This window comes from Pinus tabuliformis, chromosome X (assembly GCF_031772625.1).
Source record: "Pinus tabuliformis cultivar Carrire ecotype Pingquan chromosome X, CPIR1, whole genome shotgun sequence".
NCBI lineage: Eukaryota > Viridiplantae > Streptophyta > Pinopsida > Pinales > Pinaceae > Pinus > Pinus tabuliformis.
In genome coordinates, this window is record NC_142308.1 from 1,141,794,177 (window position 1) to 1,141,820,514 (window position 26,338).

Below are 26,338 nucleotides of genomic sequence, written 5' to 3' on the forward strand. Positions count from 1 at the left end.
AGTCTCAACAAAAGGCATTCATAGAGTTGAAATATTGCCTTTTCTCGGCACCAGTGCTTGCATTACTAGACTTGCAACAACCATTTGAGGTCGAGACAGATGCCTCAGACTATGCTATTGGGGTAGTCCTTACTCAACACGGGCATCCAGTGGCATATCACAATGAGACACTTTCAGACGCAGTTCAGAAGTATTCCAATTATGACAAAGAGATGTATTCCATTATACATGCATGTCGACAATGGAAGCATTACATTTTGGGGAAGGAAATGGTCATCCACACAGACCACCGACCCTTGCAGTTCATACAGACCCAAGGGAAATTGCAGAATGATCACCATCAAAAGTGGTCCACATACCTGCAACAGTTCTATTTGAATATCAAGTATAAGAAGGGCAACACCAATAATGTTGTAGATTGCCTCAGTCGACCACCGATCATGTTGTTAACCACCGTGCTCAACTCTTGTGGGCATGAGACTTCTGATTGGCCACTTCTCTACAAAAGTGACTCATAATTAGGCCACAAATACCAGACATTCTTGGAGGGTTAGCATGTTCCAGATTTTCACCTCTAGGATGCCCTGTTATGCCAACTAGGTCACCTTTGTGTTTCTTCAAGTGAGCGTGCCAAGATGATTTTGGAAGCACACTACAGTCGGGCTACTGGGCATTTCAGGGTACAGAAAATGGTGGCAGTACTGAAGAAGCATTTATATTGGCCAAATCTTCGACAAGATGTCGAGAAGTACATCAGATCATGCACTGCCTGCACCATTTCCAAACCGACCATCAATAAGCAAGGCCTTTATACTCCGCTACTTACCCCTAGTCGACCTTGGGAATCCATATCCATGGATTACATGTCAGGCCTTCCTTCCACTAAACATGGAAACCACTATGTTTTTGTTGTCATCGACAAGTTCTTGAAGATGGCCATTATGGCGGCTTACAAGAAGAATATCACAGCAGAAGACACTGCTAAAGTCTTCTTTGAACGAGTTTGGGTACACTTTGGGATCCCATAGTCTATCATCTCAAATCGAGATAGCAGGTTCCTCAGTACATTTTGGTCTAGTCTCTAGTCGATGCTGGACACAAAACTCACTAAGTCCACAACCTTCCATCCTCAAACTAATGGCCAGACAGAGGTTGTCAACAGGATGATCGTACACTTTTTGTGCATGTACAACTCAAAGCATCCACGCACATGGGATGAGATCCTCCCCTATGTTCAACACAACTACAATCGGGCTCTCCACAGATCGACTGGCCACAACCATTTTTAGGTGGTCTTGGGATTCTAGCCACTATGTCCCATTGATGTGGCCATGCCATTTTCAGCTACTCACGCAGATTTAGCTCATGTCCAGTTTGAAACAGATAAGGCAAATAACTTCATCGAGCACATCCAACATATTCACCAATAGGTCCATGACATTCTGGAGAAATCAAATGTCAAGTACAAGTAGCGACGTGATCAACATTGGGTGCCACACAAGTTTCAGGTGGGTGACAAAGTCTGGTTGCATTTGCAAAAGGAATGTCTTACTGGAGCCTATCGAAACTCAAACCACTCTAATATGGTCCTTACACCATTACCAAGGTTGTGGGAGACAATGCATTTGAGATCAGCATTCCCCCATTCCTTGGCATACACCCAATGTTCAATGTGGACTGCCTTCGGCCATACTTTCCACATTACTAGAAACATCTGACATTGCAGAACAACTCACACCCACAGAGTTAAATCCAACTTGCATGGAACAAGTTGCAACTGATTGGATCATGGACACACAGATCAAGCACACTCGCCAACAGAATATCCAACTGTATCGAGTTGTCAAAGCAGGCCAACTCCTTCACCCGGGCAAGTGGCTCACCAGGGACCAAGTGTATCGAGTTGTCAAAGCAGGCCAACTCCTTCACCAAGGCAAGTGGCTCACCAGGGACCAAGTTCAGCAGAAGTTTCCTCATCTCATGGAGGAACTCAACGCAATGGGGATCATTACTTCCTAAGGAGGGAGGAATGATCCAGGTGGATATTGGTGGCCACCCACCAATTCCACTTGGATCCCCACCATTGCTTCTTTTAGTTTTTTGAGTTTCCTTAATTGTAGCACAATTTACTATTTTTAGTAGTTGTTGTTGTTGTTGTTTTTTTTTTTTTTTTTTGGTCCTAAACTTCTGGATTTGTTTTGAGGCCCTAAATGACGTTTTTTTTGAAATCTACCAACAACATTTTTTCATCTAAAATCATATTTTTCATCATAGCCCTCGAAGAGATCTTTCCAACGAATTATCATGCGCGTCAAACAAAGATAATGTGACCAAGTTGCGACCCCGGGAAGTTGGTTGTCCAACTCACTCTAACGGGGCCCATAAACTCTTGTTGTTACATCTCCTCGGGTTACGGTTTTGGTTGTTTAGGGTTTGCTCTTATTGTTCAATAATAAAAAGGCCCTTGAGCCTCATTGTAAGGCAATTAAGAGGCATGTAGCCACCACATCTCTTCTAAGAGATAAGCTACCATCGCCCTAGCTGGTTTATTTCCATTTCTGTTTGTAAGCATATTTCAGTATTTTACATTAATGAAATGAAGTATTATTTCCGCTACATATCTGTGTTTATGGTTATCTCGGTAATTTGTTGTGCTCCTATTTAAATCCGGATCATGGCTGCCTTTGCGTGAACCCTTGGCCGCTTCTACATTCCTCTCTCCGGCTACTGTGCTGATCCTCCCAGTGCTATCTTTGCCTCTCTACTTCTGTATTCAATGCCCCTCAGCTGTAACTCTGATCACTCTCTCAACTTTCTCAGCAAACCCAACCCCAGAAAGTCAAAAGCTTGATCTCTTGGTGTATTCTCCAAGTGACCCTCAAGCCTCCTCTTATACTTTTCTCATTGACAAATCAACAACCGACATTAAATCCCTAATCAAAGACTAAGATTAGATCTAGCTTGATCCATGACTTTTGGACCATTCTAACACAATTTTATATTAATTCACATTAATATTTTAATTTCGGGACTTCATTAAAAATATTAATTATTTTAATATCTCCCAAACTGTTTAGAATTTGCCCAAACCCTTTATGGGTATTGGAGATCTCATGTTCCTTAGCCTCCCCACCAAATTTTGTGGCTAGAGAACATTTGATGCCACCCAAAATCAACATATGAAAGATGTATTACGACCATTCCTTAATGAATTTTTCATAGTCTACTTAGATGATATTCAGATTTTTAGTAAGACTCATGAAGAGCATGTCAAGCATGTAAAACAAGTTCTAGATGTGCTAAAAAAGGAAAAGTTGCATTTGAAGATGTCTAAATGTGAATTTGGGAAAACCTCTTTGGTTTACTTAGGTCATATTGTAGGAGGTGGTGAATTGAAGATTGATCCCTCCAAAGTTGATGTTATTGTGAATTGGCCTAAACCCAACAATGTAACAAAAGTTAGGAGCTTTTTGGGAGCAACCCAATATTGGAGAAAATGTATCACTAACTTCTCATTCATTGTAGCACCATTACATGCTTTGACAAGTGTGAAGCGGGTCTTTCAGTGGGGAGGCAAGCAACAAAAAGCCTTTGACACTTTGAAAGAGAAAATTAGTACAACACCAGTTCTAACACTTCTAGACCTCAAAAAACCATTTGAAATTAAAACTGACGCAAGCGAATATGTTATGGGAGCAGTATTGATATAGCATGGTAAGCCGATATGTTATCATTTTGAGACCTTTTCCAATGCAATAATTAACTATCCAACTTATGATAAAGAGTTGTATGATTTGGTACAAAGCATCAAGGAATGGAAGCATTATTTGATGGGTAAAGAAACAATTATTCATATTGACCATCAACCTTTGCAATATTTACAATCACAAACCAAACTATAACAAGCTAGACATTTCAGATTGATGGGATTTCTGCAACAATTTCATTTGGTTATCAGGTTTTAAAAATGAATTTATAACAAAGTTGCATATATGTTATCAAGGCCGATTATTAATGCATCAATCATTCTTAATCATAACTCAATCATGCATGAAATTTATATTGAACAATATGCTAAAGATGAAGATTTTAAAGATGTTTATGCAACTTTGAGTCAAGGAAATCATGTTGAAGAGTTGGATTATCATGTTCATAACAAATTGTTGTATCATCTCGGCAAGTTGTGTATTCCATAGGGTGAAAGAGTTAATGTCATATGGGAAGCCCATAGTTCTCTTATTGTTGGTCACTTTGGTGTAGGAAACATAGTGGCTCAACTATAGAAGTATTGTTATTGGCCTCGTATGAATGAAACTGTATAAAGATATGTAAAAGGATGTTCTATATGTGCTACTAGCAAGCCATGTAATAGGAAAATGGGTTTGTACACTCCAGTTCCTATCCATTCTCATCCTTGGGAAAGTATTTCTATGGATTTTGTTGGGGGGACTACAAATGTCTAGAAAAGGTCATGAGTATTTATATGTTGTAGTGGATCGTTTCAGCAAAATGTGTGGGTTGATGCCTTGTGAGAAACATGTTATAGCTAAAAAAAATAAAAATATGTTCTTCCAAAATGTATGGGTTCATTTTGGGTAACCAACTTTGATTATTTCTTATCAAGATTCTCAATTTATCGGGAAGTTTTGGTGAAGTTTATGGGAACTCGTCGACACAAAGATGAAGAAGAGCACAACATTTCATCCACAAACCAACGATCAGACAAAAGTAGTGAACATAACAGTAGTGCATCTCCATTGAGATTATTGTGGCAAGCATCCTAAACTTTGGGATGAACATTTGCATTACATCCAGAATGTCTACGATCGTGCCAAACATTCATCTACATAAGTATCTCCATTTGAAGCTTGTTTGGGTTATTTGCCAAAGTATCCTTTGGATTTCATCTTTGGTAAATATATTGCAGTAGATGGATGTAGTGATGTGGACAAAGCCAAGCATTTCATTGAACAAATCCAATTAATGCATCAAAGGTTACAAGAACAGTTGGAGAAAATCCATGCCAAGTACAAAGCAAGGCATGATAAGCATCAGGTTGATCATGATTTCCAAGTGGGAGATCAAGTTTTGTTGTACATCAACAAAGAAATATTACATGGTGAAAGTAAAAATCTCAAACCAATCAGATATGGCCCTTTCAAAATCTTGGAGAAGATTGGTAACAATGCTTTCCAATTAGATTTGCCACCTTACATGAAAATTTATTTTGTTGCGAATATGGAAAACTTGAGATTCTATGAGCCTCTTATGATCATTTTTATTTTTCAAGTTGTCTATGATCCTCAAGGCTTGGCCTGTGGCTTGAGGAGTTGTGACCCAGGGGCATCTAATCCGTAAAAGTCACCCGAGGATCGCACCTAGCCTAGACCACACCAGCCCTAAGATAATTGGATTTTTTAGCATGTCTACTCCCCCTAGCACAGGGCACAACCACCCCCTATGAGGTTTGATCCTAGGTCGCCTTGCTAACGAGGCCTGTCCTCAACCAGTTGTGCTAGTGAGACTTGACGAGCCTCCTATGATCATTAATCAAGAAGAGAATGTTCAGATTCCATCTATAGAAGATTTTGCTCTTGAATATTTAAATGAGTTGCGGGAAGACACTATTCTTGATAGGAAGATAAGAACTTCATGCAGAGGAAATGTGGAGTACCTTCATGTGGGGCTCAAAGGTACCAATCCAAGAAATGTAAGGTGGATAGAGATCGGGAAAGTGAGGGAGCATTACCCTCACTTACTTGTTGAGTAAAAACATACTTTTGGTGGTCTAAAAGTATCCACTAGGGAGGAGTTACCCAGGGGATAAAAAATATGCTCAAAATGAAAGTGCTCAAAATATCTTGAAACTCGTGCCAAATCATAGAGCTCATCATTTTGATTCCAATGACACTTGAATCGCCTCAATCTGACACAGTATGAGGAAGTTATCGCATTTTGAAGTTTTGGGCAAATAAAAAAGTCAAAGTTACAGGGTTGATTGTGTAGTCTGTATGCTAATGTGGTAGTTTGTACGCTGACGTGGTGTTGACATCATCATCTGACTAAGCAATACAAATTTCAGTAGGGGGACAAGCAGGAGCTGACATTTGGGCTAGTAGTACAAGGACACATGGCGCATTGTTATTGGTTTAAAGGTTTGTGAGATGGGTCAGTCACAAAGTGACACGTGGCCCAATCCCAGGATGCCACGTGGCACTCTGGATGCCACCAAAATTTGGTTGACCAACCAACAAGCCTCCAATGTATTCGACCTCGCAATCTCTGATTCATGAAACAATCGCTCGACCAACCAGGCTACGACACCTCTTATTAAAGCATGGGCGTAATATTTTATTTAAAATCATATACGTTGGTGGTTGGGGTTTATGGGTGGGCCGACGAGCGTGTTCGACTAGCCCGACCCATGGTTTTTGGCATATGTCATGACCATTGGCAGAGTGGTGGGGGGCTAAGGGCTGGGCGCGTGGCACCACCGCCCTAGCCCAAATCCCACGGTTATGTATTCCGACAAAACCATCGGTGGAGAAAAACAAAGGGGTTGAGTGCTTGGCACCTCTTTCCGCACCCATGGTCACATAAAGATGCACATAACCAGGAGTGGGGCCTACAGTGGGGGTTATGGCCCACATGTAATTTTTTTTTAATATTTATAACAAAAACAACGCAAACAACGGTGGGAGGTGTGGGTCAAGCCTGTTACCTCCATCTTACCACTCCAACACCCTACCAATTGGGTTGGGATCATTTTGTTAAAAAACTTGCAGAGAGTTTTGTGTTTTTTTGCCGAGTTTACAAGTAGCCTTGAAGAAATAGGCATAACTTGCTCCTTTTTCAATCTTTTTGAGCTCAAGAAGAGCCTAGATAGGGGTTTTTGAGCATTTTGGACACAATGGCAGTGTTTGTTTTGTAGATTGAATTTTGTATGTTGATGTATTGATAATTTGAGGATATAATAAAGTTGTCACCACTGGAAGCTAGACCCAGAGACATAGCCCAATATGGGTGAACTTTGTTATCAATTTGCTTGTGTTTAATGTTGCATGTTTGTCCACTTTTAACTATTAAAGTTCTACAAATTTACTTAAGTTTGTGTACTTTTGCAACCACGATCCATTGCATTAAAGACATGATCTAGCTTGCAAATTATTTAATGAAACCTTCACTTTTAATTTTTGGATCAATTGTAGGCCTGAAAACCAAGCAAAGGTAGACACCGTGGATACACTTTTACCAGGAATCCAAAGGGATAGGGCCTCCACCCAAATCGGGTGATGGGCCTCCAAAATAGGTATAAATTAAGGCCCATGTGACCATCCGTTGGTATAGTTAACCTTTCCTTATGCATTTGATAATGTCTTTTTCAAACTTTAATGTGTTCATCAGAAGGTTAAAGATATTTTCTATATCATGTGTGCTTATTGCATTAAATGTGTAGGATATTGAGGATTTATTGTGCAGATAACGTAGGAGCTAAGTAGAAGAAGATTATGGGGCTTGTTCCTTGCTATAGGATAATGACAACTCGACTGAATCAAGGACATTTACTACTTCCTTATGGTTGCATGAACACTAGGGAACCAGATCCACATTTTTAAGGATTTTGGAGGGAAGCAATCCTCCCTTCAATGAGGTTGTTTCTCAAGTAATTTTTTTTTTATAAATAAGGGTCCTTAGTAGCCCAATAGGGACTCGAAAAACTCTAGAGGAAGATATTCAACATTCGAGAAAGGATCTTGCCTATTATTTTAGGTTTCATGTTTCATGTATGAAAACTTTTTAAGATTAATGAAAAGCATTTCTTTATTCTCAATCTAATTTTCTTCTAAGGGACCTAAGCCTCCTTGGGTTAGGGCCCAACCCAAGTGCTCAAGCCCCCTTCTTGTACATTTCATTTCCATGCATTTAATATAGTTGTGATTTTATGCAAATCTTATTTATGAGAAAAGTATTGTCTTTGCAAGGTTTATCAGTGAGCTCCTTACTAAAGTTTGGTTACGTACCTTGTTCTGATAAGCACAAAAATAATTTCCTTCATGCAATAGTCGTCTTCATTTCGAATTCAAATCATATTTTCCATTTTTGTTTCACTTCCTGTAATTAGTGGTTTGATAATGTTAGAAAGTGTATCAAGAAAGACTCAATTTGACTTTAGCATTAGTCAAATTGAGTAAATTGAATTTCCACATCAGCAGGACAACTTGGAGGTAGTTAACTAGTGTGACATGGCTCTTGTCACTTAGTTAGATCAACAAATTCGAGTTAGTAGGCTTGGAGTTCAGTCATGCATGTGTTGATTGCTAAATTTTAGCAATCTAGTTCAATTTTTTTTCAGTTGTACTCAGTTAACTGGCCTCTAACAACTAATAGAGTCAGTTGAAGGTCAATTATGTAGTGAGACAACAATCTAACTCAGAATTTTCAGTTAATTGATCAATCAACCCAAAATAGACTAGACATGCATGGAATTCGAATTACCCAGATGGAGTGGAGGAGGCAAAGGCTAGTGTAACATTAATTGTATATTAGTTGAGTGTACAATTTTTCCATGCAATCAGGAGATCAATTACTTGGGAATTGCACAAGGAAATACAAACTTCCCTATTATTTAGGAGCTCAAATTAACTCATATTTGCACAAGGAAATAGGAGGTCGTAGGAGGGAGAAATTGGCTAAGTGTTGGCCAGAGGTTCTCATTCAGCAGAAAGAATATCCCGGGCAATAAACATGCGTGGGCCATCTCACGGAGTATGTGTCCGGACAATCCAAAGTCTCGATAGTTGGCTCTAGGTCTTCCAGTCGAAGAACAACGTCGATGGAGATGTGTAGGTGCACTATTACGTGGTGAAGATTGCAATTTTCTATGAATTTCCCATTTGTCATCCAATGATGACACTTTGCTTTTTTCCTCCAAAGATTGACGAATTAAATGATATTTCCGTTCCAGTGCTTGTCTCTTCTTCTCTCTCTGAATGAGACTCTTTCTCGCCATAATAGTTCAGTTGGTACTATTACCTACCAGGAATCAAAATATAGATCAGATTTTAGATGGAGTAATATTATGTTGATTACTTTTTCTCTGTGGGGTATTGTCATTGTATCAATGACAATACCCCACAGAGAAATTGATGAAGAAGAATTAACCAAATTTACCTGATGTATAGGCAATTAAAAAAGCTGCATAAGTGAATATATAACCTACGGAAAAGTGAGCTAATCCAACTAATCGTGCTTGAACAATGGAAAGGGCTACTGGCTTGTCTCTCCATCGAACTAAATTAGCTAAAGGCGTGCGTTCATGGGCCCATGCAAGAGTTTCGATCAGTTCCTGCCAATATCCACGCCAGGAAATAAGGAACATAAATCCAGTAGCCCAAACAAGATGCCCGAATAAGAACATCCACGCCCAAACAGATCAACTGTTCATACCAAAAGGATTGTATCCATTAATAAGTTGTGAAGAATTTAACCATAGATAATCTCTTGACCATCCCATTAAATAAGTGGAAGACTCATTAAATTGTGCTACATTACCCTGCCATAATGTTATATGCTTCCAATGCCAATAGAAAGTAACCCATCCAATATTATTCAACATCCATAAAACTGCTAAATAAAAAGCATCCCAGGCCGAGATATCGCAAGTACCACCCCGTCCCGGACCATCGCAAGGAAAACTATAACCAAAATCTTTTTATCTGGCATTAACCTGGAACCACGCGCATCCAAAGCACCTTTAACTAGGATCAATGTAGTTGTATGCAAACCTAGAGCAATAGCATGATGAACCAAAAAGTCTCCAGGACCAATTGTTGAGAACAATGAATTATTATTATCATTAATAGAATTTAACCAACCGGGTAACCATATGCTCTTACCTGCATCGAATGCTGGACCACTTGTTGAAGATAGGAGTATATCGAAACCATATAACGTCTTACCATGAGCAGATTGTATCCACTGAGCAAATATGGGCTCGATCAAGATTTGTTTTTCTGGAGTACCGAAAGCAAGCATAACATCATTATGGACATAAAGTCCCAAGGTATGGAAACCTAGTAATAAACTAACCCAACTAAGATGAGATATTATAGCTTCTTTCTGCTCCAACATTCTCGCCAATACATTATCCTTATTCTGTTCCGGATTATAATCCCTAATAAGGAATATAGCTCCATGAGCAAAGGCTCCTGTCATAATGAACCCGGCAATGTATTGATGATGAGTATATAATGCAGCTTGGGTGGTGAAGTCTTGTGCTATGAATGCATAAGCGGGTAAAGAATACATGTGTTGAGCTACCAAGGAAGTTATAACCCCCAAAGAAGCTAAAGCAAGACCCAATTGAAAATGAAGAGAATTATTGATTGTGTTATAAAGACCCTTATGTCCGCGTCGTAATAGGCCTCCTGGAGGAACATGTGCCTCCAAAATATCTTCCATACTGTGACCAATCCCAAAGTTGGTTCTATACATATGACCAGCAATTGAAAAAACAAGTGCAATAGCTAAATGATGATGAGCCATATCAGTCAGCCATAAACTTTGAGTTTGTGGATGGAATCCTCCGAGAAAAGTTAGAATAGCAGTTCCCGCCCCTTGGGAGGTACCGAATAAGTGACTACTAGAATCAGGATTTTGAGCATAGAGATTCCACTGACCTGTGAAAAGCGGTTCTAAACCTTCGGGATGCGGTAATACATCCAAAAAATTATCCCATCTGACGTGCACTCCCCTTGATTCAGGAATAGCGACATGAACTAAATGCCCTGTCCAAGCTAGAGAACTGACTCCGAAGAGTCCTGACAAATGATGATTGAGACGGGATTCGGCATTTTTGAACCATGAAACACTTGGTCTCCATTTAGGTTGTAGATTTAACCTACCCGCTATTAAAAAGATGACAGAAAGAAATAGCAAGAAAAGAGCTCCAGCATAAAGATCTTCGTTAGTGCGTAAGCCAATGGTATACCACCACTGATAAACACCGGAATAAGCAATATTGACCGGACCGGGAGCACCTCCTCGGGTAAAGGCTTCTATAGCTGGTTGACCAAAATGAGGATCCAAAATTGCATGAGCAATGGGTCTTACATGTAAGGGATCGTGTACCCATGCTTCAAAATTGCCTTGCCAAGCCACATGGAACAAATTACCAGAGGTCCACAGAAAGATTATTGCCAACTGACCAAAGTGGGAAGCAAAAATTTTATGATAAAGGCGTTCTTCGGTAATATCATCATGACTCTCAAAGTCATGTGCAGTCGCAATACCAAACCAAATACGACGAGTAGTTGGGTCCTGAGCCAAGCCTTGGCTGAACTTTTGAAATCTTGATGCCATATACTTTTCAAATCCTCCTAGCCTTTATCCTATTGCAATAATTCTTGCCAGGAAGAACGCCCATGTTGTGACGATTCCACCCAGAAGGTAATGAGCTACTCCTACAGCACGTCCCTATACAATGCTCAAGGCTCTGGGCTGGATAGCAGGAGCAACCTTCAATTTGTTATGGGCCCAAACAATAGATTCAATGAGTTCTTGCCAATACCCACGGCCGCTGAATAAGAACATTAAACTGAAGGCCCAAACAAAATGAGCACCTAAAAATAAAAGACCATATGCAGATAATGAAGAACCATAAGATTGGATCACTTGAGAGGCTTGTGCCCATAGAAAGTCACGGAGCCACCCGTTAATCGTAATGGAACTTTGTGCAAAGTTTCCTCCCGTAATATGAGTTACCACTCCCTGATCACTTATATTACCCCAAACATCGGACTGCATTTTCCAGCTGAAATGGAATATTACTACCGAAATTGCATTGTACATCCAGAATAAACCAAGGAAGACACGATCCCAGGCAGATACTTGACATGTTCCTCCTCTACCAGGTCCATCACAAGGAAAGCGAAAACCCAGATTCGCTTTATCAGGTATTAAACGGGAGCTACGGGCAAATAGAACACCTTTAAGTAGGATTAAAACAGTCACATGGATAGTAAATGCATGAATGTGATGTACCAAAAAATCTGCGGTTCCTAATGGAATTGGTAACAAAGCCACTTTGGAACCTACTGTCACCAAACCACCACCTCCCCAGGTTAAGCTAGTACTCGCTGTTGCACCAGGAGCTGTTGAACCAGGTGCTGAAGCATGAGTGTTTTGTATCCATTGCGCAAAGATAGGTTGTAATTGTATAGCAGTATCTGAGAACATATCTTGAGGACGTCCTAGAGAACTCATAGTATCATTATGAATATACAGACCAAAACTATGGAAACCTAAGAATATACATACCCAGTTGAGGTGTGATACAATTGCATCACGATGTCTAAGAACACGATCTAATAAATTGTTGTATTGAGTAGTCGGGTCATAGTCTCTTACCATAAAAATCGCTGCATGTGCAGCAGCGCCAACTATGATAAACCCACCAATCCACATATGATGTGTGAACAGAGAGAGTTGGGTACCATAATCAGTAGCTAGGTATGGGTAGGGAGGCATCGAATACATGTGGTGAGCTACAACAATAGTTAAAGATCCTAACATAGCTAGGTTAACAGCTAGCTGAGCATGCCACGAGGTAGTTAAGATCTCGTAAAGACCTTTATGCCCCTCCCCCGTAAATGGACCTTTATGAGCTTCTAAAAGGTCCTTGAGATTATGGCCAATGCGCCAATTGGTCTTATACATATGACCAGCTATCAGGAAAAGAACTGCAATATCCAAATGATGATGCGCAGTATCGGTCAACCACAGACCCCCCGTTACTGGATTTAATCCTCCACGAAAAGTCAAAAAGTCTGAATATTCCGACCAATTCAGGGTTAAAAATGGGGTCACTCCCTTAGCAAAACTGGGATAAAGTTGAGCCAAAAGATCGCGATTGAAAATAAATTCATGAGGAAGTGGTATCTCTTTAGGATCCACTCCAGCGTCTAGAAGTTGGTTAATGGGTAGAGAGACATGTATTTGGTGTCCTGCCCAAGATAGAGATCCAAGTCCTAGTAACCCTGCTAAATGATGGTTTAACATGGATTCTACTTCCTGGAACCAAGCCAATTTTGGGGCAGCTTTCTGATAATGGAACCAACCAGCAAAAAGCATTAACGCTGCAAAGATCAATGCACAATTTGCAGTGCAGTAAAGTTGTAATTCACTGGTTATTCCAGATGCTCGCCAAATCTGGAAGAACCCAGAGCTTATTTGTATCCCTCGAAAACCTCCACCTACATCCCCATTCAATATTTCTTGGCCTACTATTGGCCAAACTATTTGGGCACTGGGTTTGATGTGAGTGGGATCAGCCAGCCATGCTTCATAATTGGAGAAACGAGCGCCATGATAGTACATCCCACTTAGCCAAATAAAGATGATGGCTAGTTGACCAAAATGAGCGTTAAAGACTTTGCGAGAAATATCTTCCAAATTATTAGTATGGCTATCAAAATCGTGAGCATCAGCATGTAAGTTCCAGATCCAAGTGGTAGTATCAGGACCTTTAGCTAGCGTCCTTGAGAAATGACCAGGTTTGGCCCATTTTTCAAAAGATGTTTTTACAGTATCTCTATCCACTACGACCTTTACTTTCTTTACTTCTGGTTCCGGTGAACGAACGGTCATTGAATTCTCCTCTTTTCGTATGGGACTTAAATAATAAGAAACCTGCCAATAGCAATTAGTGAACTTACGAGAGATATATCTCAACTCGTTTCTCCCTTTATTTTCTAGTTTATGACTGGAGCGACTATGATACGGGAGTCAATCTGAGGCAGGTGTTCAATTCTATTATGACATATCTTTGAGGTGCTCAATGGACCACGGGCTTTTTTCATGCAAAAAAGCCCTTTTTTTTGTAATTTTAAAAAGCAACGGTGATTATTACACTACACCGTTTCTAGATGGATAAATAAATATATCTGTATATATGGATACATATATATATTTATTTATCCATCTATTGATACTCCTCCGTATGTCCCATATAAAAGGCCATCCATTATAAATCGTTATTCATGGATCATTAATGAAAAAAATATCCGGATGGATTTTACCCCTATTAAGAAGATCCATCAACAATCCAGAATCAGAAAAGGTATTCTTTTTATATTGTAAATATATTCCTATAAGATGTCGACGAAATAGAAATTTTTGGGAATATTCTGGAAAAATCCCATTGATTTCGAGTCAGATATTCAATAATGAAAACGATTTCCCAATAATAGAAACTCTCATTCTCCAAAGCGTCCTGTAATCTTTAACCAATTTTGTGCTTCGATGTAATTGCCCGGAGCAAGTGCTATAGCTTGTTCCCAATACTCAGCAGCTTGATCGAACCAAGCCTCCGCAGTTTCAGGATCTCCCTGTCGAATGGCCTGTTCTCCTCGGTCGGGATAGGTAAACTTGGAAAAGTTTTCTTCCCTCAGAACCGTACTTGAGAGTTTCCTACCTCATACGGCTCAATCCACTATTCTTTAGTCCTCTACCAAAATTTCCAAAGAATTGGAGATGATTCATTGGGAGTTCATATTAACCAAAGGACCAAAAAAAGTCAATGACATGAGTTTCTGATTTAACTTCCAATCAAATCAATGATCAGGTTCTATCTTTTCTCCTACCCTCAAAAAGATGAAGTATATCTCTTTCTATACTTCAGATTGATTGTCCAAATCAAAGTCTTTTTGCAAGGTAACTATCTCAGTTCCGTATAGAATTTTTGGAGAGTACTCTCTGGCTGGAGTACTTCACATCTTTAGGATCTGATGCTACACCACTGCTCAATAGCTTAGTAGATCAACTCTATTACATAAGTTGATTCCTGATTCTTATCAATGAGCAGATTTGATCGTATCAGCCCGAACCTTCTTTCAATAATTGATCTTTATGGTGCTTCCATCATCAATTGAATTTATTATCCATGGAATATTTAGGCTCTATCTATTCATATTCGGGCTCCTATGAGAGTTTTTTTCGCTACAGCTGATAAAATACCGTTACTTGGGACGGTGCATATGTAGAAAGCCTTTTCTTTTGTCCTTACTCGCAGTAGTTATTAACTAAGTTATTCTATGGTACAGATAGTCGCACGTAATGATAGATCAAGGCCGTATTATTAAGAGCTTGTGGTAAGGATGGGTTCCGTTATAATGCTTGGAAATAATATTCCAAAGCCTTCGTATGTTCCCCATTACTTGTATGCACAAGACCTATATTATATAGTATATAACTTCGATCATAAGGATCAGTTTCCAGTCGCATAGCTTCATAATAATTTTGTAAAGCTTCCGCATATTCCCCTTCCGATTGAGCTGACATTCGTTACGGTCGTTCATTCCATTGAAATGATCTCCGCTTCAAAACCGTACATGAGATTCCCACCTCATACGGCTCCTCCTTTCTTTACAGTAGGTAATATGGGGAGTAATCCGTGGAATTGAAAAAAAAAAAAAAAAAAGATTCTGACCCAATATTATGAATTAACAGGGGCTAGTGTATTTCCAATGAATCTCTAGCCATCCTTCTTGCAAAGATTCTTTTCCAAATACCAAGGATCTTACTACTAGGAATGGAACCTCTAACAATTTCTTTGTTCTTAACGCCCTGTATTCTCCGGGGATTAATCACTTCAACAATCTCCGATGGTTCCATTATAAGGGTATCCGAAGTACAAACGAGATGGATGTTTGTTGTCCCAACCATTCTCACTACCCTTCAGAAAAGGGTAATGCATATGGGCTATAACGAAGCTTTTGTGTTGTCGATTTCCATACGTAGTGCTTTCTCCCCTCATGCGCGCCTATCAAATAGGTTCAACTATACAAGCAAGGCCTATTGCATAGGTGTAACCTTTCGCTCGGTACTAAAATCCTCAGGAGATGAAAGCATCTAAAGGTGCATTGACCGGGGATACACGACAGAAGGAATTGTTCTATCTCCAGAACTCACCTTCACTGAGCGTAAGTTTTATTTTACCCAATTTTTATTCCCGAATACCTTACCTTTTCTTTCCCCAAAAAAGAAGAACGGAAAAATATCAAATCACACCATCTCTGTAATAGGTAAATGCTTCTTTCTCCCCCGGAGCCGTCGGGATTATTCGCAATAATATATCTGCTACAATTGTGAAGGTCTTATCAATAAAATTGTCATTTCTCTGAGATCTAGGCATAGTCAATTACAGATTTGATAATTTCCTTCATTCCCTTACGCAAATGATTCCATGAACGAAATTTTTTTCTGGTGCACAATACCATAAAATGGATTTCCTTACAATCGTAAATATGTTCTCATTCTATCTATTCCAATCTATTCCAATCTATTCCAATATATTCCAATCTATTCCAATCTATTCTTTAAAATTAGAATAGATAGGGAATAAATTGAATAATTGTTCATTAGTAACATGAATAATAATGGAAAAAGGCTCGTATTGAAAGAATAATAGATTGGGTAAACTCGGGAAGTCTAGTTCGATTATGATCTGAACAAAGAAAGAGTTAAACGATCGAGCATTGCATAATGAGGATGAAATGCCTACCCAACAATTGTGTGCTTTATCCATATAGATAAAAGAATATCAGGAAAATATAGTCATCATGACACAGGATCATTGCCAAAGAATTAGTTCTTATACAATTGATAAGATGATCACTACAGATCTATATATTATCATAATATGGAATGGATAAGTTAATCTGTCTTAAATTCTTGATTAGGCGATCCGAATACGTCGGATTAACCGGGATGATTGAGGATTTCCTAAAATAAGAGGAAGTTGTAAAAAATGTCCTTTCGTCTTTCTGGGGGGGATTGAATCATTACCTTATTTATTATCTATTTATTTCCGAAAGATTGAACTGTTCGTACCCGAACAAAAATAATTCGTTTCGTAAGGAAGTTGCTATTGACTCATTTTATTAATTAGAACCAAGAGATCTCATAGGAAAGATGGCCGAGCGGTTCAAGGCGTAGCATTGGAACTGCTATGTAGGCTTCTGCTTACCGAGGGTTCGAATCCCTCTCTTTCCGTATCTTCGCCCTACTATCTATTTTCTTCTCATCCATTGTTTTTCCAATCTATTGAATCCCAATAGGACTATTTCCTAATTCCAGGATCAATCTACCTCTATTTGTAATAGAGAAAATAGAACGAACATCGGTTCATGGTATGGGAAAAGTAAAGACTATTTTAAGAAGCAATAAAAAAAAGTATCGCGGATAACAAGTAACGTACGTAAGGATTATAAAATGTCTCCTTCGGGGAAGGGAAAAAGAAGGGAGAAGAACATAATTTCCAGATGCCCAGCAACCAACCCACCCCTCTCTTTCATTTCATTCTCGATTCAAGCTTGACGGGAATAATACTCTACGACCAGCAATTCATTAATCTTCAAATTGATCCATTTACTATCTATTATTTGATTGATGAATCCTTTATATTGTAAGGAATGAAAAGTCAAATGATTTGGCAATTTATCCCTCTGGAACAGATCTATATTCTTCTTAATGATAGCTCTCAATCTTTGTTGATCTCTTATAGTAATCACATCTTGAGGTTTGCAAGGGTAACTTGGTATATCTACCATATGGTCATTGACCCGGATATGTCCATGATTCACTAATTGTCTAGCTCCGGGAATGGTGGGAGCCATACCCAATCGAAAAATAATATTATCCAAACGCATTTCAAGTAATTGCAATATGACCTGACCCGTTGAGCCTTTGGCTCTTCTAGCAATACAAACATATTTTAGCAATTGTCGCTCCGTTAGTCCGTAATGAAAACGCAATTTCTGTTTTTCTTCTAGCCGGATACGATATTGAGATATTTTCCTGGAAGAAGACCGGTTCATAGAATCCTTTCTGTTTTTGGGTCTTTTACTAGTGAGACCTGGTAAAGTTTTCAGACGACGTATTATTTTTAAACGAGGTCCCCGATAACGGGACATAGAAACTCCTTATTCAATTAACAAATAGTGCTAGAAAGAAGAAAGAATAGTATAACCCGTATGAGTACTACTGGAATTCTTTTATATGGAAAACGAAGATCTTTCTCGAATTTGTTATTGATCCTAATAGCTCCAATCATTTCATTCATCCCGTTCCTAGTTGGGAGTAAATGATCATGGCATGACGGACCCGACGAACGATCGTAAGAGTATTCTCCATTCCATCTTGATCCTAACAAAACTTTGTGGATTATGGAAATGAGAGGAACGGAACGGAAAAGAGCCAGCTATCGGGATCGAACCGATGACCATCACATTACAAGTGCGATGCTCTAACCTCTGAGCTGTTTTGCTTTTGCAGGTGGTGCTCAGAGCTGGAGCATGTAATTATAATAGTTTCTCTGTTCAATTTATTAATATAAATAGGCTTGAGGGGTTTTTCCCAGTTGGGTTCCCCTAGAAATCATTGTGTACTTGTGGTTTTGCTTGTTTCATGTCTATGCATGTTGTTCTAAATTGTGATTTTCATTCCACAAATTAGTAGAGTAGAATTTGTGTCTCCTGATTTCAATTTGAATTCTTGAGCAGTTGCAATTTATATCAAATTTCTACATGGTATCGAAGCACTGAAATCACATTAAAACTAGTATTTTGAATTTGTCTTGCAAGAATTTTGAATTTGCAGCTTCAATGTAGCAACTTTTCTTAAGATCTGGGAGAATGTATTTCAATGGATTGAGATTGGAGTATGCCTTAGAGGGTATCTCAAATTTCATAGCCTGGAAGGACTGAATGGAAGCAATGATTGATGATAATGGTGTGTTAGAATATGTTAAAACTGACATTGTGAAACCCCAACAGTTTGATGCACAACAATTAGCCCAATGGAAGAAGGATGTTGCAAAGGCGAGATAATTATTTTGGAAGGTGTGAGAGACCATGTGGTCTCAAATCTCCATGGAAAAGAAACACCATTTGCTATGTGGAAGACACTGACTGAGCTATTAAAAAATAATAGTGACCATAGAAAATTAGCCCTGAAAGACAAACTTCAAAACATTAGGATGCAAAAAAAATGATACCATTCCACAATATCTCTCCAGATTCACTCAAGTTCGAGATGAGGTTGGAGGGGTTGGGGAGAATGTTGCAGAAGGTGATCTAGTGAGCCTAGCTCTTGTAGGCCTTCCAAAATCCTGGCATAGCTACCAAGACTCTATGAATGGAAGGGAAAAATTACCAAAATGGGAAAGCTTATGGTCTGATTTGGTTCAAGAAGAGCTCAGGAGAAATACTATAGATGGGGTATCATCCAGAGCAAAGGACGAAGATAATTTTTCCTTGGTTAGGAAGGGGAAGAAGGTCAAAGGAAAGAAGACCCAAAGCAGACCTAAATCTAACCAAATTAATGATAAGAATAAAGACTTGAGCAAGATAAAAAATTTCAAATGCCACAAATACAGGCGCTATTTGACAAAATGTGCACATAAGAAGTCTAACAAGAAGCCTTCAGGAGGAGTAGGAGGTGAAGCATTGGATTCACAATTCAAATTAGACTTCACCCTAATAGCATGCATTGCCAACATTGTTATGGGGAGTGTGTGGTACCTTGATTATGGTGCCTCATTCCATATGACGGGGTGTAAAGAATTCTTCAATAGCCTGGAGGAGAAGGGTCTCTAGATGCATATTGAATTGGGGGATGACGAAAGGTACAATGCTACAAGAATTGGTATTGTCACCTTTGAGAGGGGGAAATCCTCCCCTCTTCTTCTGAAAGATGTTATGTTTGAACCTGGGCTGAAGAAGAACCCGATCTACGTAGCAGTATTGTAGGATAGAGGATATGATGTTATTTTCAGTAAAGTGAAAGCCTTTCTGAGACACATATCTATCGGGAAAGTGAAGTAAATTGGAGTTCGAGTGAAGAACCTATACAAAATTGAGGTGGGAGATTGTGTGCATTGATTTGCAAGGAAGAAAGAGTGCATAGTTGAGGTGTTGGATAACTTTGGCATAGGAGGTTGGGTCATCTACACCATGGTGCCTTAAAAACCATGTAGCAAATTACCACCGGTCTCCCTAAAGGATTCCCTGAATAGAAAAATATCTGTAAGGGTTGGACATTGGGGAAATATGTCAAATCCACCTTCCATGGTTGAGATATCAAAGAAGATGCAATCTTGGAGTGAGTCCACTATGATGTTTATGGGCCCTTCTAAACGGCCTCCACAAAAAAACATAAGTACTATAAAATTTTTATTGATGATTTCTCTATAAAATGTTGGATTTTCTTCATGAGGAAAAAGGATGAATTGTTTTCCAAATTTGTATAATTTAAGGCATTAGTTGATAAGGAGACTAGGAAGAAGGTGAAGGCTCTCAGGAGAAATAATGGAGGTGAATTTGTTTCAAATGCCTTCAAGGATTTCTATGTCAAAGAAGGTATTCAAAGAGAATTGATAGCACCCCATAACCGACAACAAAATGGGGTAGCTAAGAGGAAGAACATGAGCATAGTTGGGGTTGCAAGAGCTATGCTATATGATCAGGACTTGCCATTGCATCTATGGGCAAAATCATGTAACACAATAGTTTACTTGCAGAACTAGAGTCCTCATAAAATACTTGGTATGATCACACCAGAGGAAGCTTTCTCTGGGAGAAAGACTGATGTGCCTCATTTCAGAATTTTTGGAGCTTTAGTCTATTGTCATGTCTCCAAGGATTCGAGGAAGAAACTTGAGCCTACATTTGAGTTGGGAGTTTTTGTAGGATACACCTAAACTCCACATACTTACCGGGTGTATTTACTTTCACTGAGAATGAGAGTGGTGAGGAGAGATGTCAAGTTTGATGAGGAGAAGGCTATGAGATGCTCTCTAGAATGAGAGCTAAGTATCCCACCGTAGCAGGAGCTTCTAGCTCCAAAGGAGGAGCCTTAGGGTGAGCTTCAGGAAGTTGTGGAGCAACTACAAATGGAGGAGCAAAGAGGAGGCCGAGTGGAGACACCCACTCAACCAAAAACATCCAGAGAAGGGAGAAAGAGAACCAAAGAAGCTGATGGAATATTGCAGGATGATAGGGAGAATGTGGGAGCCCCTACATTAGTATGTAGGCAGAGGATGTCACTTGAGAGGTACACTGGTTATATGGATCTCATGAGAGAGCTCATTGAGTCAGAGTCTTCTTCATTTGAGGAAGCAGTTTCTCAACCTGTTTGGGTTGATGCCATGGTGGAATAATATGAATCCATCATGAAGAATGATGCATGGGAAGTGGTTTCAAGACCATAAGGGAAATCAATGGTTGGTTCTAGATGGATCTACAAAGTGAAACATGCACTTGGTGGGAGCATCGAAAAGTACAAGGCCAAATTTGTGGCCAAAGGATTTTCTTAGGTAGAGGGAGTTGACTATTAGGAAACATTTGCCCTTGTGGCTAGGTATTCCTTGATCAGATCTATTCTTGCATTAGTTGTGCAGATGGGGTGGAATATCCACCATATGGATGTGAAGACCGCCTTTCTCAATGGTGTTGTTGAGGATGAAATTTACATAGAGCAACCAAAAGGATTTGAGACATATGATCGGGAGTCACATGTGTGCAAACTCAAGAGAGCATTGTATGGTCTCAAACAGGCGCCTCGAGCATGGTACACTCGGATCGACAGTTATCTCAGTGGATTGGGATTCACCAAAAGTGAAGCAGATATAGCCCTCTATCACATTATGTTAGATGGTAAGTTTCTTATTCTTATTTTGTATGTTGATGATTTAATATTGATAGGTGATGAGGAGTTGATTCGCTCTTGCAAGGAAATTTGAGATGAAATACATGGGCTTAATGCATTACTTCCTTGGGCTGGAAGTATGGAAAGTTGATTGTGAATTGTTTGTGTCTCAGGGGAAGTATGCCTTTGAAATACTTTCGAGATTTCACATGGAGAATTATAAGCCTATGGATGCACCGCTAGCTACAAAATGGAGGAAGGAGAATGCCACTTCAAGTGAAGAGGTTGATGCTACCATTTACAGGCGGCTTTTGGGGTATTTGATGTATCTTGTGAACACAAGTCCCAACATGTGCTATGAAGTAAGCCAACTTATTCAAGTTATGGTGACACCTACCAAGTTGTATTGGAAGGTAAAAAATCATGTGTTACAGTAACTCAGAGGAACTACCAAGTATGGATTATGGTACAAGAGGATAGAGGGAGTGAAGCTCCAAGGCTTCATTGATGTAGATTGGGTAGTGAGTCCATCAGAAAGGAAAAGTACTTTAGGTTCTATCTTCAGTGTTGGGTCTGCAGCTATTTCCTGGTACAACATGAAGCAGAGGTCTGTGGTGCTCAACTCAGCAGAGGCTAACTACATGGCTACAAGTCAAGAAACGTGTGAGGCCATGTGGATGTGGAAAATCCTTGTGCGTCTTTTCAGTTAAGAGATGGATATGACAGTGATATATTGTGATAATAAGAGTTGCATTAAGATATTTGAGAATCTGATATTTCATGACAGGTCCAAGTACATTGATATCTAGTATCATCATTTGCGGGACTGTGTGTAGGGGAGAATTATGTTGCTACAATACATTCCAACTGAGGAGCAAGATGTTGACATCTTGACAAAGGCATTGTCAAGAGGTAAATTCGAATTCCACAGGTGTAGGATAGGGGTGGTGAAAAATCCCTTTCTTGCTAAGAGGGAGTGTTAGAAAGTGTAGCAAGAAAGGCTCATTTTGACTTTAGCCTTATTAAAATTGAATAAATTGAATTTACACATTAGCAAGACAACTTGGAGGCAATTAACTAGTGTGACATGGCTCTTGTCACTCAGTTAGATCAACAAATTTGAGTTAGTGGGCTTGGAGTTTAGTCATGCATGTGTTGATTGCTAAATTTTAGCAATCTAGTTCAATTATTTTCAGTTGTACTCAATTGACTAACCTCTAACAATTAATAGAGTCAATTGAAGGTCAATCGTGTTGTGAGAAAACAATCTAACTAAGAGATTTGTCAGTTAACTGTTTAATTAGCCCAAAATAGCCTAGACATGCATGGAATATGAATTACCCAGCTAGAGTGGAGGAGACAAATGTTAGTGTAACATTAATTGTATACTAGTTGAGTGTACAATTTTTGCATGCAGTCATGAAATCAATTCCTTGGGAATTGCGCAAGGAAATAAGGACTTCCCTATTGTTTAGGAGATCGAATTAGCTCAGATTTGCGCAAGGAAATAGGAGGTTAGAGGAGGCAGAAATTAGCTAAGTGTTGGCCAGAGGTTCTCATTCAGCAAAGAGAACAATTTTGCTTTTGCAAGTGGTGCTCAGAGCTAGAGCATACAATTGTAATAGTTTCTCTATTCAATTGATTAATGCAAAGAGGCTTGAGGAGTTTTCCCCAATTAGGTTCCCCTATAAATCACTATGTACTTGTGGTTTTTCTTGTTGCATGTCTATGCATGTCATTCTAAATTGTGATTTTCATTTTACAGATTAGTATAGTAGAATTTTTGTCTCTTGATTTCAGTTCAAATTCTTGAGCAGTTGCAATTTCTATCAAATTTATACAAGTAAATGTTTGTACACCTTGAATTTATCAATTATCCATGCACTTTGCTTGTAGATGGATGGTATTGTTTCATAGGTAAAATTAGTATTGTTTTTATGCATTTGGATCACTCACATCATCACCTTTTCACCTGTTGCTTTACATCTCTACAAATTACCAATAAGCTAAAATTTGCCTAATCGAGCTACAAGAAACCCCCAACCTTTTTTCCTCTTTGCATAGGATGACTCATTGAGTGTATATGAGCTTGGTAAGGACCTATTTTCCCTTCCACAACCTTCAACCACCTTCCACCCTTCAATCCACATCTAGACTCCACAAAGTTGCTCTTGAATGTTTCTTATAGCAAAATAGGGCCAACTTGTAGCAACATGCAGATTGCCATAGAATGCCTCCAAAATTGCACCAAAAGCTTGTCCATCAACCTTCAAAATTTTAAAACATCCATTAGACATTGAAGATAAATTTTGGAGGTTTAGAGACCCCTTAACAACTTTTCCCTAGTAGTTGTAGCTTTCTTCCTGCAACTATTCCCTAGTAGTTGTAGCTTTCTTCCTGCAACTATTCCCTAGTAGTTGTAGCTTTCTTCCTGCAATTACAATTTGTTGTTTTGTTATGTCTTCTTTCAGCTACATAATTAATTTGTCAATGCACCATAAAGTAGGAATGATTTTACTCTAGCATTATTGAAGTATTTACTTTTCTTTCTTGCAAGTAGCATAGGTTTATTTTAGTCATTTCCTTTCCCGCAATAGCATAGATTTACTTTTTGCAAAACAAAGTAGAATTACATTTTTTTCATTTACATTCCCGCAATTAAATTAGGGTTTACTTTCTATCATTAAAATTTCTGCAATAGAATAGGATATATTTTAGTTGTTTCCTTTCCTGCAAATTAGAATAAATATATTTATTGTTCATTGAATTTTCTAAGCATTTCCTGTAGCATAGTGGTCTATGTGCATTTTGACTTCTCTTTAACTACATTATATCAACCCGAGTAGAATATATTGTTGGTTGTACATATAGTACTGATATCTCTTAAGTTTGAACGAACCCTAGGTTGATAATTAAATTTGACCCCCTCACGAATTCCAACATTCTCATTGTAATACTAAGGGTCATCACTTTTTGGCACCATTGTTGGGAAGGTGTCCAAGTAGGTATTGCTTTGTGCTATACGTTGGTTCATTTTCATTTTCATTTCCCGAAAAAACACAAAAAATTTACACTGACATTTCTATTCAAAAACCCAAAAGAAAAAAGAAAAGAAAAAAAATCATTTATTTCATGCCTCATAGAGCTAAGGATAACTCATGAAGTTTTCACTAAATCCCCCACTTCCACAAACAATCGGCCTTCAATTTTTGTCAATTGTGGGTTTCCTACTCTGCCTACAGAGGATCTAGAGGCCTTCTTGGGTGAGTGACCAAAGGTTTTTTAGGAGCCTATAGGAGATGAAGAACCTCCATCACCAACTAAAAATATGGCTGGAAATAGGCATCCTAAAGTATTTCCTATCAGGGAGATAGATGGGAAGCTAAAATGAAAAATATTAGCTCCACTGCTCTTCCACACATCATTGGAATGGCTTCTAAGGACCCTAAAACCTTGATGTTTGAATTTTTTGTAGACTGTAGGACATATGATTATACATATGATAAGAAAAAACTCATATTATTTCCTTCTACCCTCAAGAATGTTGCCTTACGCTAGTTCATGAGTTTAGAAGGAGGCAACATTACTACATGGGCCCAGATGCAACAAACATTCAACACCAAGTACAAAGACTATTGCAAAGCAAGGGATACTAGGGAGGAAACATTTAGAATGACCCAAGGACCAACTAAATCACGAGAAGGCTTTGAAGAGATATTTCATTTGAGCTATGAGAGGGCTAACTTCACCCTTCATGCAGATTTAATGAAGCTAGGTTTGTGTTGAGGGGTTAGAGAAGAGTGGATGGAGCCCTCAATATGTTGTCCAATGGATATATTTATCAACTTGATTATGAATAAATTAAAACAATGTACAAAAACCACTCTAGAGCTACAAGAAAGAGAGGTATATCCAACTAGGATTTGGTAGATCCTTCATCTTCTACTTCATTCATTAAGAATGAAATAAGAGGTATGTTACAGGATTTTAAAAGTGAAATATTACATAATTTTTCCTTGTATATGGACACAATGTAGATTAAGAAAAAACAAGAGGAGGCAGAAAGGGCATTGGCCATATTCCGCCCTAGATGCACCAAGAGGAACCCTAGAAATGAGTGCCCATTAAATGTTATTGAAATATGCTTTATGTGTGAATAAAACCATTCAGCTGACAAGTGTCCATCTCTTTCAGGTTTGAAAGTGGTGTATCAAGGAGTAGAAGGAGGCATGGAGAAACTTTTCCTTGTCAACCAAAGGAGGCCACAAGGCCCTAGGTCATATCAATACAAGTTACAATGCACCCTTTTAGTATTGGTATCCACCTAACAACTCACCATGGCCTATGCCTACTCCTTTGCCCTATCCTCCTCAACCTGTCATTTCCCCTTTTCAGCCATACCAACACCAACCTTCTCAATAGGGTAATCCATCACCAGGATAAAGGCCTTAGGGAACCTAACCACCTACCTTAATGCCTCCTCCTTAACCACAACTACCCCAAAATAATCCACCTAAACAACCTTAAATGCCTACTCAACCCTATCTGAACCCAAACAATAAGCAAGCCCAACAAGTCTATAGTGGAGAGACATCTTATCCCACCTAAGTTGTATAAATCCAAGAAATCAACC

General features: G+C 38.9%; 1 non-coding gene across 1 annotated transcript; it reads left to right on the forward strand.

Moving 5' to 3' along the window:
* The first annotated feature begins 16,965 nt into the window (after positions 1-16,965).
* Positions 16,966-17,052, forward strand: TRNAS-GGA (transfer RNA serine (anticodon GGA)). Its single transcript has one exon. It is a non-coding gene; the product is annotated as a tRNA-Ser (tRNA).
* Positions 17,053-26,338: the final 9,286 nt, after the last annotated feature.